This window comes from Etheostoma spectabile, chromosome 21 (assembly GCF_008692095.1).
Source record: "Etheostoma spectabile isolate EspeVRDwgs_2016 chromosome 21, UIUC_Espe_1.0, whole genome shotgun sequence".
Lineage (NCBI taxonomy): Eukaryota > Metazoa > Chordata > Actinopteri > Perciformes > Percidae > Etheostoma > Etheostoma spectabile.
The window spans coordinates 13,522,387-13,536,014 of NC_045753.1; the positions used below are offsets into that span (position 1 = coordinate 13,522,387).

Here is a 13,628-nt window from a genome sequence, read left to right on the forward strand (position 1 = left end):
TCCCCCCACCCCGCCACCCCTCCGCATCCCAAGAGTAATCTGATTGCATCTCAATCGCACTCCCACACATCCGAGAGATAAGTTTGTGTCACGTCTTGGTCTGTCCACATTAAAATCTTACTCCAACTGTGGGGGAAAACACCACAGACAGATAGACAGATATATGGGAGAGATAATGGGAGTCGACAGTCAGCCATTAGAGAGAGTGGTTGAGAAAACAAGCTGATAAATGCTTATTGCATTACACAATGGGGAGTTTATTGAAGTCGTGGAGGTGGCTTCCATAACCACATCCCAATCTTTCTCGTGAAAGAACCGTTTGAATGAATGCTACCCGTGTGGTCACCAGCAGCAGCATCTACTCTAACTAGTTTATGACAGCAATTTATCACCCTCTTCATCGCCCCCTAAAAGCAAATTGTGTTGATTATCCAATGATTCAATAAGCAAGGCGGAATGATTGAGCACAGGCAATTTCCTCTCCCAGTACTACAGAAAGTATTGACATTTTAAAAAATACAACAGAAAATCTGTTGGGGATAGTCAGCTTGTTATGGTTTGACAAAACATGCTGAAGACAAGAGCTTTGTAAAACATCCTCCCATTAGCTATACTTGCTTATCCTTGAGGAACACAGGGGGGCTGGAGCCCATCCTAGCTGACATTGGGCGAGTGCCGGGCTACACCATGGACAGGTTACCAGTCAATCACAAGGCTGACATGCAAACTCCTCACATGAAGACCACAGCCCATTGCTAACCACTGCACCAAAGCTGCCTCCTAGCAGAGCTGAAAACAAAGCCGAAAAGTAAAGATTTATCTTACAATTTTTTGACAACTTAACTGAGAAAATAATTAAAGTAATCATTAGTTGCAGTTTCTTGGCATAGTCCAACACCTGTATCAGAGAAAGCCTGGGAAAATGGTCTTGGCAACATTAAGGTACACATTTCAACTTTACAGTTGATGTTAGAAATGATACCAGATGCTTTCCATTGCCATCTGTAACAATTTACTGTAAAGAGTAGATTTTTCCTCAGACATGACTCAAAAACTTCCTGTGTCTTAAAGACGAAGCAAAGTGATGTCTGAAGGGCAGCTGGGGTTGCAGAATGTTGAATGCTGGGGGAAGAGACTGAGGATGGCCTCATGCGGGGCTGTATGTCAGGCCTGAGTCAATTCCAGACCCCGCCGTGGTGTGTTGGTGCAGTAATGAGCACCAGGCGGAAACACAGGGCACTTAATGGGATTACACAAGGAGACGTTAATCTACAGAGAGCAGGTGGGGAATTAAACATGATCAGAGGGCTGCAGAAAGAAGGTTAGGCGAGGGGCTTGTGCGTCCGAAAGGAGAGACACATGAGAGTGGGAAACAATACCAGAGAGAAAAGGGACCACAGAAAGTCAGGGGACAGAAACACTATTACACTAGTTGTTCATTATCATTTCCGCTCCCCTAGTTCCTCATTTCAAAGACTGACTCAAATATTCTTTTCTTTTTAAATTAGATAAGAGAATCTAATTTGCTTGTAAGACCAAGCTAAACATTTATAAAATGGCCCATTTCATTTCACTGAGGTTACAGACTGTCAGTGTGTGTTACGCAGCTGTTTTTTCTTGAGACAGATACATTAGCAATATACAATAACTGTCCGGCTGAAGCCCATTAGCCCGACACACATTGAGCTGTAAAGCTAGAGGAGTGAAAGGAACCTTTGATAATCAGCCAACCCCAGAGGACAGCAATTGCTTCATTTGAATTAAACAACAATTAAATTACTGGCTGCAGTTTTTGCTGGCCTTATTAAATCCCTTACTCTGAATGGACTATTTCCATTTTGTAATTTTAGCTTCTAAAGCTGCAAATTGATTTAGAAATCTGGTATTGTCGATGCACATTCCAGACACTATGACCTTGCCTGTGAAGGTGTATGACATCTTAATTGGTTTAGAACACAATCAGCCACAGCTGAGTAAAATGTAAATTAAGATCTGTTCAGGCATAAAGAAATGTAGTTGTGGCCCAAAGCCCATTGGGGTGCTAATTAAAGAGATATTGAATAAGGCATATTCAAGTCAGTTATGTAGACACCTTTTGGAACTGTTCCCTGCCCTTTGCCTTGGTCTGTACCAGGACTTGGGCCAGCTCTTTATCCTTATGCTTTATTAAAGGCAGTGGAAACAGGACACATGCATATGTTTTGACTTCTTTCATTATTGTCATCTGGAAATAAAATAATCCCTTAATGTTTGAATTCCGCTGACACAAAGAATGAAGGCAGTCATGAAGGCAACAATGAATGGACCAATGAAGTCCAACCTGGTACTAGCAAGGAGTACCTAATAGGACAAGTGGCCAGGAGAGTGTAAATTAGCTATACTTAAGACAATAAAAGTTTCAACTTGGCTTAACAAAGAAGCCAAATCTCCCTACATCAGCTTGAATAAAACGCATGAAAAGAGTTTGTTTGAACAGTCCCAGTTATATAATTCCTCACATTTAATTTGAATGTAAGTCATTTTTCCGCTTCAATATTCCAAGACTTAAAGTTAAGGCAGATGATGAGGACCAAATAATTAAGCCTCATGCTAAGCTAGGCTACAGTTAAAGCCAAGTCTAGCTAGCCTTCAAAATTACAACATGCTGGAGCAAAAGAATGGTGAATAATGAAAGAGTTTAAAAAAATAATGGACAGAGTATGTGTACTGTTTTTGGAAATATGGCCGAGCTTACCTGTTGGTTCCTTTGTGAGTGCTTTCTGTTTCACTGAACAGCAGCAAACAGGTTTTAACTCACCCTTGGCTCCTGAATTGGATACACACAATGTGACGTCCTCACGTGAGGCTAATGGTGATGGTAGCCATTCCAGCTGGTCGGTCTCTTCTTCACCTGTAGAAGGCAGTTTAGGTTTGATTTTACACGTCAATGGGTGGATGGCAAAGTTTTCAAATTGTAACAGTCCTAAACAACTCAGCAATTCCAAGATCACCTTTGAGTGGCATAACTCAACATGTCCACTGTTTTTCTCTAGATATCTTGCAGGTGTCTTGTATCAGTGGCAAATTAAGAGTCAGACCTGTCTGTGGCTCTGTCCAAAATCTCATATTAACATGCTATTCATGCTAAGTATGACGTAAAATTAAGTATGTATTGCTTTCCAACTGTGGAGTATGTGGATTTAGTGTACACAAGTTATGCCTGGTTCTCAGCAAGTTTTGCTTGATTTCTGTTATTTTCTACCAAAGTAAAGTAGCTGCTTCAGCTTATTACTTTAGAAGTTATCCACCACACCAGAAACATACACACATATACGGTACATACACACATATGAAATGGATAGTTTGGATATTTAGAAGTGAAGTTTGATGAGGAACTTATCCATAGTCAGTATATTACCTACAGTAGTTGGCGGTCGCCCCCAATTTAGAGAAGCAGGCAGCAGTACCAACTAAGCTAAGCAATATACTGCAGTGGACAGGGCTTGTACAAGTAGCTAAACATACTGTAGGTCCACCTTAAAAAATTAAATTCAGTTTAAGTACACACTATATTTAGAATAGTTTCACCACTTTATCTTGCCGTCAGAAAGCTCTTTAAAATGAGGAAACTGCTTTACACATATATGCTCTTTTCAAAGCCACAAGACACAAGAACATGGGAGCTGCTGGTCCATCAATGTCTTACTCAATTGCTTTGTTTGAAATATTTCCAGGCCACTCCTTGGGCACCGTCCCAGACTTCCATGCAATGTTTAAGACGCATGTCAACCAAGACAGCCCCTCCACACCTGCTTTGCCTCTTTCACGGCAGAGGCTGCAGTCCTTCGGGCCCTTCGGTATCTTGCAACTACCTCCAGAGTCCACTGGGATAAAATATCCCGGAAAGACTCCTTCAGTAGGACGGCTTCCCTAACCACCGGTGTCCACCACGGTGTGTGGGTTACCGCCCCTTGAGGAACCTCAGACCCTAAGACCACAGCTCCCCGCCGCATCTTTGGCAATGGAAACTTTGTCAATCAAATATGTTTTATTTATTTTTTGAGTAAAATTCTCATCACACTTGACAGCAATTTTTATTGCAGAGCTCGCCACCCTACGTGCACTTTCCACTAAAACAAGTTCCTTCTCGAGGCTATGTTGCAGAGGGACCCTTCCTGCTTCTGCCGCATTGTGGCGCCACAGAGGGTTGTGATTGGTTTAAAGAAATGCCAATAAACCAGAGCATGTGTCTTTAATTAGACCCCCACATCCCTCCCCAAGGTGTGGTTTGTATAGTGACAAACCCGCATTCATTTATCACCTGGATCTGTTGTTCCCCTCTGCTGTATGGAGCTTTTCTTTTGCCTTTTTCTGGCTTATTGTTTTGTTGTTTTTTGCCCATAAACTCTGCTCTAGTGAGTTTTACTTTCCAGCCATTTTGTTTTCAGGAAAAAAAAGCTTTACTAAACTCATTGTATGCTACGCTGCCTGCCAAGCACAAAACAGCATGATGTTAGCGGCTGGCTCGGGGAAAGAAGTGTAACATCTAGCAGGTAAAGCGCCACATATGTTTCTATATTGGTGGAGACCAAAAGATTAGTAAATATTAGGCTTGAATGGTGGCCAGAAGTATGACTGCAAATAAAAGGTAATTGATGCTCTGTGTCTGCTGAATAGGCAACTGTTAATAACAACAACAACAGGTTAACAACAGATTAACAACAACAACTATGTTAATACGTCGGATTGTTTTCAGCTTGTTCTACTGCCACCAATTGGCCATAAAATGCAACTTTGTGCAAGTACCTTAAGTAAATCAACTGTTTCAGTACATTTCTACATGTATTCTAGTTGGCTAGAGACAATCAGACAAACAGAACCAATTACGCACCAGCAGGCAGGAGACAGTTAAAGGATAGACAGGTGGTCAAAACACACCGGTAACAGATAATATGGAGGTAACAGGCAGGCAGCAGTTGGCTCGACCAGTAACTCACAAAGGGAATGTAGACAATCTGGCAGCAAGTAAGCAAGTGGAAAATGAGGAGCAGCTGGGCAGACGACTGCCTTTTAACATGACAAACTGCGATGCTATTTGTGAAAAATTACTGTAATATTTTATATTAAATTGCATTGCTGGTGTTTAACTGATAAGACAAATGGAGGACTTTTTATGCTCTTTGACATTTGTATTCAGTTTCTATTTTGGTCATCTAGTAAACAGTTGAAACCCCATTTTCTCTTTAAAAGGAGTTAAATTCCCTTCCAGAGTTAGATCAAAAAAAATCCCCAATTCAATCAGCGAGTTTGAACTTTATCGACTTCCAGACCAGTAAAAAAAGTGCAAAAAGCACATAGATGGTTGGTAATTGTCAACAGTTCCCCCATTACAGTTCCCAGTCCAGTCACAGAGCAGCCAGTGAATTATAGCCTGATCATCAGCCTTTAGGGCTCTCTGACTGCTGCTCATATTGTGTGTTAGAGAAGGAAAATCTGTAATACATTGTGTGTGTGTGTGTGTGTGTTTGTGTGTGTGTGTGTGTGTGTGTGTGTAGTGCTGAGCGAGGCACAGCTCTTCTGTAAGAAATAAACTCTGGCTTAAGAAGAGGAAAGAAAAAATGAGCTGGACATGCAGCGTGTCCGGGGAACACGAGCCCTCCCTCCCAATCTCTCCACAAAATCACCCACTTAACCCAACCAGGGAAACAAGCGAACAGCGACTGCAGAACAACCAACATGCACTCACTGACATGTGTGCGCACACACACACACACACACACACACACACACAGTGTGCAGCACTGACAAATTACAAGACAGGGCAAACCAGAAAAACACAAGGCCACTCCATACACATAATCAGGCAATCTTTAAGGTATGACCTTTAAGCCTAAAGCTGGCATTGTTTCATGTTTAGAGTACTATTAGCAATTCCCCTGAAGACTAAAACCCACAGTGTATTTATCTTACTAACAAGTATTGTGAAGTATTGCTAGCCATTGGCCTCTGCGGATGTTACAGGTTAAGCTGCTATTAGATGCTTGCAATTTGCCTCATCCCTGGAACACACAAAAGCGAGATTATTTGGTTGACACTAACAAAGGGAGTTCCAAGGCAAATCAACATGCAATCTTGATCTTCAACACTAAGGAAGATGTACAGGTTTAAAAGAAGGAAAAACAACACACGGGACAAAATGTTGCGTTTACCGGTAAACGGGTAAACCTTGAGACCGACGTATAACCGACTGCTATCTGTTGAACATTACTCTGTCCTCTGTGACTGTCTACATCTAGAAACTAAGCTGCGCGGTGGAGGAAACAACTCTGACTGGCACATGATCAGACAGTGGTTTACGGAGCGGTAGATGGGCTTTGCAAAAAAACCTGGAGCGTTCTATGAAATGACACATTTAAAAAATAAAAAATAAAAAACGCTTGATCACGCAAATTTGATTGTGGGAAGTCAAAATCGTGATTAAAATTCGATTAATTGTGCAGCTGTAGCTAAAATGTTGTCAGATGATGAAATTGCTGTTGGACAAGTCTTGAACGTTTACTGCATGCAACCATAGCTAGCTCAAATGTTTTATTGCGTTCCTGAAATGTACCCTGAGTGTCTGCAAAGGGCATAGATTGCATTTTTTATCAAAATATTCAAAAGTCTTTGCAGAGAATTGACACAATGCTTTAACCGTAGTTATCCCCTAAGAGTATTTCACCTTCCTGTTCCTGGGGTTTAACTCTCTTAATAACAAGTTGGCTTAAATCCAAGAAATATAAGGAAGAATGGACACCTGGATTGAGGAGAAATTTGGCTATGTGTGAGGACAAAGCCCCATATTTGGCTTTTTCTGTGGCGTCTCTGTGGCACACTTGTGCCCCACTGGCAGAGCCTTTGAGTGCTAACAGAGCAGAGGCATCCAGGCAGCTGAGGCTAGGATTAGTCTCTGATTCTTTAGAGGCATTGAAATGATCCAAGCAGACACTAATCCCCCCTTTCCCTGTATCTCACTAGACCTCTGCACCACTGGGGGAAAAGAGAGTCAGAGAAAGAAAGATAGAGAGAGAGAGAGAAAACTTTAATGAAGTGGAACAGGGAGTTATATTAACTAAATGTGTTAAGTATGTTTACGGGTGCAGCGGCATCAACCAAGTTCATGCATCCAGGTGCTGGCATAATTCTGAATTATGTGCCTAAGGGAAGGAATGCAAAAGAGAAGGGAGGGAGAGGATGGGTAATGGAGGGGGTAAGCAGTCGATATTAGACTAAAAATAAAAAAATAAAAATCAGGTTGAAACCAATTTGTAAAGGGCACCATAAATCACCCGTTTCACTGGCCTTGGATCAGTGGGGAAGGAACTCAGAGACTGATGTGTAAAATAGAAAGAAAAACCTTTTTTCTTTTCCTATATCAGACCCCTCATATCACTCTGCTCCCACTCGGTCTCCTTTCTTCCATTCAGTTTCTCTTCTTGCCTCCTCTTATTCCACACTGTTCCATCCTTCAAATGTAGTCTTTTCAGACAAACACACACACACACACACACACACACACACACACACACACACACACACACACACACACACACAAACACAGAGGGGCGATTCTAGGATCAGACATTTAGGGGGGCTCAGCCTTTAATGAGAATGTGACACGGTTAAAATGTTTTCCTCTGTCACTAACAGACAAGTTCACAAACTAACTTGAAGTACTAAAATTGATTTAAAAAATAAATTGTTTTTAATACTTTAGGGGGGGCTTGAGCCTATGCCAACCATGCCATTCTGAGTTCCTTATTGGTTTGCAGTGCCTTCATTACTTTCCTGCTGGGCTCAGCATAATTTTAGCATTGTAAAATGGGGGCCACTGCTGTTGTTAAGCAAGAGCAAATAACGGGCAATAAGATGTAGTCAAAACACCCACAAAACAATGTCTGACAAATACTTAATCTGAATGGATGCGTATAGAGAGAGAGGCTGTGCTTTGCCACAGTAGCCATGCTTTATCATTACACAGCAACAGTGAATTTTAAATCTGTCTGCACCTTCAGTTCACTCATTTCTCTTCCCACCCTTCCTCTGTGGCTGTTTTTTGATTCATAACTCAGCCATTTTTATTAGTCAGGTGCATTCCTCTCAAATTTAATGCAGACCCTGTATCTTATTTATTGAAGAGGTGAAAGATATAAAAGGTACAGCATATAAAATTACTTCATGATGGCCGCTTTTGCTGACAAGGCTATTGGCACTTGTTTGATGTTATTTGTTTTTAAGTGACTGATTTACTGACAATGTTCCCTCTGGAGTAGCCTCATCCACCATCACTTATCTGTTTGCTTCTCCATCTTACATGAATTGGGATCTTTTTTTTTTTTTAAGATTATTTTTTGCGTATTTTAGGCATTTATTGACAGGACAACTGAAGACATAAAAGGGGGGGGGAGAGGGGGGAATGACATGTTGCACCGTGCCACAGGTCGGCGTCGAACCTGGGCCCCCTGCGTCGAGGACAAAACCTCTATATATGAGTGACTGCTCTACCAGCTGAGCTATCTTGGTGCCCAAATTGAGATCTTTCAAAGGCTTGTAGATGCTGTGATTTTTTTTTTTTTTTTTTTTTATTTAACGGGGATCCACATTATTCCCTATTGCACTTTCCTCCATACGAGAATAAGGTGGGCTTTCAGCAACATGCTGTAAAACCTCATGATCAAATGTGTTTCCATAACCCTAATCCTACTGATATATCCACCACTCAGCGTGACGGGCTGAGCAACATAGGGGAGAAACAATGTCAGAGATGGAATGATCACAAAAGCCAGGGGAAAATAAGGGCTAAAACGTTAATAGGCTGAAAGGTTTTCTGGCAGGAACTATATAGTGTTTAGATTAGGCCTGTGGTACAATCAATGCTCAAGGACAGAGGATGTTTCAGTCATGAAGGTGTCATGAGGAGTCACCAGGAGATATAGTGATTCCACCTGCTACAGGCAGACAATAGGTAAAAAAAAATATGATACAGTTTTTAGCTAAAGGGAGCCAGGCCAGACCTTGGGAGAAGGTATGATCAATCATCCCATGGCAACAGTGAGAATACAGGAGAAAAAAAAAACCTGTGAAAGTGGCGCACAGTATGTGGCAAGTAACAAATAAATAAAAAAGTATTCTTCTTCTTTGTGACTGAGGAGACACCTAATATTTGCCATTTTTGCTGCCATCAAGAAGGCCTTTTCAGATTTAAAGAGAGAACAGATTAAATAGACAACTTGAACTGACTTTGCAGCCTCTCTGGGTTTTCAAACAACAACCTGAGACACTTTTCAGTGGGTCTTGATTAGTCCTGTCTTTTAGAAAGCTAAAAAGACTGCGGATGAAAACCAGCCTGTTGACACTGTGCACAATTTTGCCTTCTGTAATGGCACCATCTGACAGACCCCATTAACGAGCTGACCACTGATCCCGACCAACACACTGGCACCATTGTCTCTGTGCTGTCAAGGAGAAGAAAGAAGCAGAGGGACAAGGGGAGAGATACGCCGAAAAAGAAAAGGAAAAGCTTCTGTTAGAGGCTTGGTTTTTTTCGTGATAAGCACATGACAGCTGACCTTTATTACAGTGGTTCCTAAACTTTTTGGCTTGAGACCCCTTAAAATCACGATGTAATACCAGGTCTACTTGCAAACATCTTCAAAGGTTGTCTCTGTCAGGTTGGTATGTTATGTCTATGAATTGTGAGCAGTGAAACTGAAGAAGGGTCTTTTTTTCCTCAAATTGCTCCCATGCTAGCAGAGTGGCTCTTGGGATGGTAATGTTGCTCTGTAACTGTTGGACAGATAACATTTTGTATATACAGTTATGGTCCCCAGAGGCTAAAGCCTTATGACTGATGATCCCTTGACATTTGCACAAACCGCACCATGTGGTTGACACTTGTTGTTTGGAGAGAAAAACTCTTGTATGGAATGCTTTGATACTTAGGGAGAGACATTCAGCATGGCAATGCGGTTGCCAATCAAATCCATTCAAGCTCACATTCCTGGTGGATTACTTCTTTACATTAACAATTTACTGCATTTCCACAATTGTCATGATGTTGAATATGTTACGACCCATCCCTTTTCTGCCTGCTGTTGGCTACTCTGGCTTTCCTGACTGAGCAGGCAGCTTGGGAGGGTTTGTCAGTTAATTGGTGGACACCTGGGTAGGCCTCAACCAAGACTAAGCAAGTCATGTCTCATTGTTCTCTCTTGGCCTTCTCCTAGGTTCCACACCTCCAAGTTTGGGTTCATTTCACCTCCTCTGTTACAGTTGTCATTTATCCACACATCTTTCATTGATCCACAACCCACACACACACACACACAAACTACTGATACTATTGATTCCACACATGGTTTGACTCTTTGGTTAATAATTATCTTGTTTGTGTTACAATAAATCGACACATTAACCTTTCCGGTCTCCCCTCTTTGTCACATGCGTTGCGTCGGTTTGTGACAAGTGGGGATCCCGGACGAGCCCCCACTTTAACAATGAGACATGACTTGCTTAAATAGTCTTGGTTGAGGCCTACCCAGGTGTCCACCAATTAACTGACGAACCCTCCCAAACTGCCAGCTCAGTCAGGAAAGTCAGAGAAAGCCAACAGCAGGCTGAAAAGGGAGGGCTTGTAACAAATATAAGATGATTTCCAGTTGTAAAATCCTTTCTCAGACTTTTATAAACCACTGTGCTGTGTTTTGCCATCTAATTGCTCAAAATGGACAGATCACATTTCTGTCTTTACTTGAAGCAACACAACCACACCAATGCAGCGCCTTGGCATTCTGTTAATGCAAGCTATTTTTGCAGAGTTGCTAGTTTGACTTAAGACTCTGATTTCCTCTTCTTCTTTGCTTTCCCATTAATCATCTCGCAACCCTTCCATTTTGTCATGATAATGGAATTTCTAATTGCGATACAATACCTTGAAAGATATCAATATTCAATAGCGTTTTCAAAACCAATAAATGGGTTTGCCTTGCACTGTTCATTTGCCTCAAATGCTAAATATTTCCAAACAACAGTCCCGCTATTTTCTTTGTCAAACAAAACAGCAGAAGCTAGGCACTTTCCATCTTTAATGAGCTTACACCATAACAAAACCCGCAAGTTATTTTATTCAACAGGAGCGTATAAGACTAGTGACGTGAAGACAGCACTGAGATTGACAGCAGTCCCACTGCAGCAATATGTATGTCAACTCTCTGTTGGAGAGGCGAGAGAGTATCAAAATCGTTATGTATCAAATAAAATCTATATTTTTGACAACACTACAGTACTTTAGACCCCTTTGGGCATCCCCATCCTGAGGTTTGTGAACCACCACTCTATGCACTTACATAACTGCACATAAGCTAATATGCAAATGTGTGCTACACCAAACCTAGAGCCGTCACAGCTCTTCCTCATGCAAATTATGCAGAGGTTGAAGCATCAGCTCTCAGAAGCTGCAGAGTAGTCATTACATGTTTTATAATAACAACAGGCAGAATGAGGCAATATCACTCAAATTTCCTCTGCGTCGAGCTGGGACCAAAATAGCTTTGAAATTAAAATCAAATACTCTACAATCGTATTGGACATTTCAAGCCCCATATAATTTAGCACGGTTTCTCTCAGCAAGTCAGTTTGCATTTCTGCTGCTTCATCTTTTTTCTGAGATTTTTAATCTGTTTGATTGATTTACAATTTAGTAAAAGCGATTTTATATTTAAGTTACTCAGTGTTACTTAAGTTACTTCCGGTGTCTTCCTAAAGCTATTGTTTACAAGACAGTGCTTTGTGTGTGCCTTCCTAAAGCTTCTCAATTTTATCTGTTTTAAATCGTTCTTCCAATCTTGCCTGCCGTCTTTCTCCTCTCAGCTCTGCTCTCAAGGTCAAATGTGGTGTCTTCCATTTTCCCCTCTCTTTTATTACAATCGTCATGCAGTCCTGCCGCTCACATTCCTGCTGGTTTCAGATGCAAATCCTATTTAAACCTGTCACCTGCTGCCACGCTTGCTGTGAGAGGAATGGAACAAAATAGGCCGCCAGGATTTCGCAGCAATTTGCAAAATGAGCATGAATACATTTTATGGGATATCAGGGCTTAGACGTGGCCAACCAGTTGACATAGAGAGGAACTTGTGTGTCACTGATGCCTTCCTATCATTATCGGGCTCATTTCATTGCTCAAGCTTGGAAATTGCTATAATCATCAGGATCCTGTGGGTCTTAATTAAGTCTGAGACCATCGGTCTGCCCTTCCTTGGCATTCCACTGAGCACATTTGACTTCTGGTTCTCACCCTTCTTCACCACCCTTCCCAGTTTTTCTTTCATTTCATAGCAGCCTATGTTTGTTTAAGCTTGCAGCCTTGTCAATCAAGAGCCAACGTCTGTTCTCCTGCGATGTCCCCACTGCCCTCTGCTGTGTTCAACAAGAAACTGGAGTGTGCCACGTCGGATCTAATGCTGTCTAATAACACTGACCTCTCTATCTCACCACTCCTGTTACTCCGCTCCAGGGCCAGACACAAACCCCAGCATCAAACCATGCAAGCACACGGTATCAACCCATTCCTGTATCAGGTCATCCCAGCATCCTCAGGTCCTGGTCTGACAACTACCCTCTTGCAATTCACGCACTCTAACCGCTTCACAAAGCGGGTTATATATGCAAAATAAACACTGACCACTGTCACAAGCTGCCTGAGAAATATTTCAAAACTGATATGAAACTACAACACAGCATATTTAATAGGTTTTTGGTATGGTTTTTCAGTTAAGCCACCTATGGCCAGAGCCAGGCTAGCTGTTTGTTTCTGCATGTTTCGATGCTTTGTTTAGCTTAGCTTAGCTAACCCTTTTCCCGGCCATAGTTTCATATTCAATTGTATCACTGTTCTTATTTAATTCCTACATAAATTGCACCATTTTTGGGAGTCATAACTGATCAGATTGTATTATTGTTGTGATCCATTTCCAATTCCCTGTCACATTTTTGTATCATGTTATATTGGACAGGGACATATTTAATCCCCAATTGCTGACACTGTATTCAAGAATAATGCCATCTCTGGGCCAGTGGTTGCTGATGTTTTTTCTCTTCCTGTTGGTGTCAGAGGAAGGTTGGCTCAGCAGGAGCCGCCTCCTGACATTGCTTGGTGTAATATCTTTCTAAATGAGCTAAAAGGAGGGCTGCCTCCCTGTGACTCGGCAGTCTGTTAGGCCCAGATAACACAGTGGGAGGAACATCAATGCTGTCAATTCTTACTCCTCTCTTTGACCTTGGCGCCCTCTAGATCTAGATTTGCCTTTCCCCTCACTATACACCGGCAGGACCCCACATCTTAATGTTTGAAAGAAGGCGACAGGGAGTTTTATGACTGACAGAAGGTTGAGTTTTAATGTTGCTGTTTTTTAAATGCTGTGGTGCTTTAGTGTTGTGGTGTTTTAGGCATCTTAAAAGTGTTTAAAAGAAATACAATTGAGACTCTCCCTGTTTCGCTAAAAACTGCACTAGCAGTTGGCTACTGAAACTGACAGAAACTGGCTGCAGAAATTGAAAAGCAATTTATATTATAGGGATCTGTACAATTTATTTTACGTATATAGACCTTAGTG

At 41.7% G+C, this 13,628-nt stretch overlaps 1 long non-coding RNA gene across 1 annotated transcript in view; it reads right to left on the reverse strand.

The window, feature by feature from the left end:
• Positions 1-13,628, reverse strand: part of LOC116671347 (uncharacterized) — a 24,464-nt gene that overhangs the window by 3,905 nt on the left and 6,931 nt on the right. The window contains exons 2-3 of the long non-coding RNA XR_004327248.1: positions 9,867-9,875; positions 6,999-7,008 (exon numbers count right to left, since the gene is read on the reverse strand). This is a non-coding gene — a long non-coding RNA (uncharacterized LOC116671347). The remainder of the gene's footprint in view (positions 1-6,998; positions 7,009-9,866; positions 9,876-13,628) is intronic.